Genomic DNA, 2,500 nt, shown 5'->3' with positions numbered 1-2,500 from the left:
ACCACACTGCAGGCGCCCACGGCCCCGACGGATGCGGAGCCGAGCACGCCAAAGTGCGACTGTCGATCACCCCGTTGTGACACGACAATCAGTCAGTGTATAAGGTACCCGGTACTACCAAAGTGTGCATCTTTACTGACCTTCGCCGAGGCAGTGGTATGTGTATCCCTTTGAAAGAGTTGCTTTCGCTCAACTCTACCAAGTGTGCTACACCATCTTGTGGTTGTAGCGTGCGCGTCAGCATGTGATGCCGACGATGCGTTTGGCAACCTCACTCTCGGACTTGTTTGATGGGTAATGATATGTCCATTATACACATACCAACACACAACTCTGGTTCCCTAGTACCACACTGCAGGCGCCCACGGCCCCGACGGATGCGGAGCCGAGCACGCCAAAGTGCGACTGTCGATCACCCCGTTGTGACACGACAATCAGTCAGTGTATAAGGTACCCGGTACTACCAAAGTGTGCATCTTTACTGACCTTCGCCGAGGCAGTGGTATGTGTATCCCTTTGAAAGAGTTGCTTTCGCTCAACTCTACCAAGTGTGCTACACCATCTTGTGGTTGTAGCGTGCGCGTCAGCATGTGATGCCGACGATGCGTTTGGCAACCTCACTCTCGGACTTGTTTGATGGGTAATGATATGTCCATTATACACAAACCAACACACAACTCTGGTTCCCTCTGGTGTGCATCTTTACTGACCTTCGCCGAGGCAGTGGTATGTGTATCCCTTTGAAAGAGTTGCTTTCGCTCAACTCTACCAAGTGTGCTACACCATCTTGTGGTTGTAGCGTGCGCGTCAGCATGTGATGCCGACGATGCGTTTGGCAACCTCACTCTCGGACTTGTTTGATGGGTAATGATATGTCCATTATACACATACCAACACACAACTCTGGTTCCCTAGTACCACACACTGCAGGCGCCCACGGCCCCGACGGATGCGGAGCCGAGCACGCCAAAGTGCGACTGTCGATCACCCCGTTGTGACACGACAATCAGTCAGTGTATAAGGTACCCGGTACTACCAAAGTGTGCATCTTTACTGACCTTCGCCGAGGCAGTGGTATGTGTATCCCTTTGAAAGAGTTGCTTTCGCTCAACTCTACCAAGTGTGCTACACCATCTTGTGGTTGTAGCGTGCGCGTCAGCATGTGATGCCGACGATGCGTTTGGCAACCTCACTCTCGGACTTGTTTGATGGGTAATGATATGTCCATTATACACAAACCAACACACAACTCTGGTTCCCTCTGGTGTGCATCTTTACTGACCTTCGCCGAGGCAGTGGTATGTGTATCCCTTTGAAAGAGTTGCTTTCGCTCAACTCTACCAAGTGTGCTACACCATCTTGTGGTTGTAGCGTGCGCGTCAGCATGTGATGCCGACGATGCGTTTGGCAACCTCACTCTCGGACTTGTTTGATCGGTAATGATATGTCCATTATACACATACCAACACACAACTCTGCTTCCCTAGTACCACACTGCAGGCGCCCACGGCCCCGACGGATGCGGAGCCGAGCACGCCAAAGTGCGACTGTCGATCACCCCGTTGTGACACGACAATCAGTCAGTGTATAAGGTACCCGGTACTACCAAAGTGTGCATCTTTACTGACCTTCGCCGAGGCAGTGGTATGTGTATCCCTTTGAAAGAGTTGCTTTCGCTCAACTCTACCAAGTGTGCTACACCATCTTGTGGTTGTAGCGTGCGCGTCAGCATGTGATGCCGACGATGCGTTTGGCAACCTCACTCCCGGACTTGTTTGATCGGTAATGATATGTCCATTATACACAAACCAACACACAACTCTGATTCCCTAGTACCACACTGCAGGCGCCCACGGCCCCGACGGTTGCGGAGCCGAGCACGCCAAAGTGCGACTGTCGATCACCCCGTTGTGACACGACAATCAGTCAGTGTATAAGGTACCCGGTACTGCCAAAGTGTGCGTCTTTACTGACCTGCGCCGAGGCAGTGGTATGTGTATCCCTTTGAAAGAGTTGCTTTCGCTCAACTCTACCAAGTGTGCTACACCATCTTGTGGTTGTAGCGTGCGCGTCAGCATGTGATGCCGACGATGCGTTTGGCAACCTCACTCCCGGACTTGTTTGATGGGTAATGATATGTCCATTATACACAAACCAACACACAACTCTGCTTCCCTAGTACCACACTGCAGGCGCCCACGGCCCCGACGGTTGCGGAGCCGAGCACGCCAAAGTGCGACTGTCGATCACCCCGTTGTGACACGACAATCAGTCAGTGTATAAGGTACCCGGTACTACCAAAGTGTGCATCTTTACTGACCTTCGCCGAGGCAGTGGTATGTGTATCCCTTTGAAAGAGTTGCTTTCGCTCAACTCTACCAAGTGTGCTACACCATCTTGTGGTTGTAGCGTGCGCGTCAGCATGTGATGCCGACGATGCGTTTGGCAACCTCACTCTCGGACTTGTTTGATGGGTAATGATACGTCCATTATACACAAA

The sequence above is a fragment of the Anopheles stephensi genome, unplaced genomic scaffold, assembly GCF_013141755.1.
Source record: "Anopheles stephensi strain Indian unplaced genomic scaffold, UCI_ANSTEP_V1.0 ucontig444, whole genome shotgun sequence".
NCBI lineage: Eukaryota > Metazoa > Arthropoda > Insecta > Diptera > Culicidae > Anopheles > Anopheles stephensi.
This window is presented reverse-complemented; position numbering follows the sequence as displayed.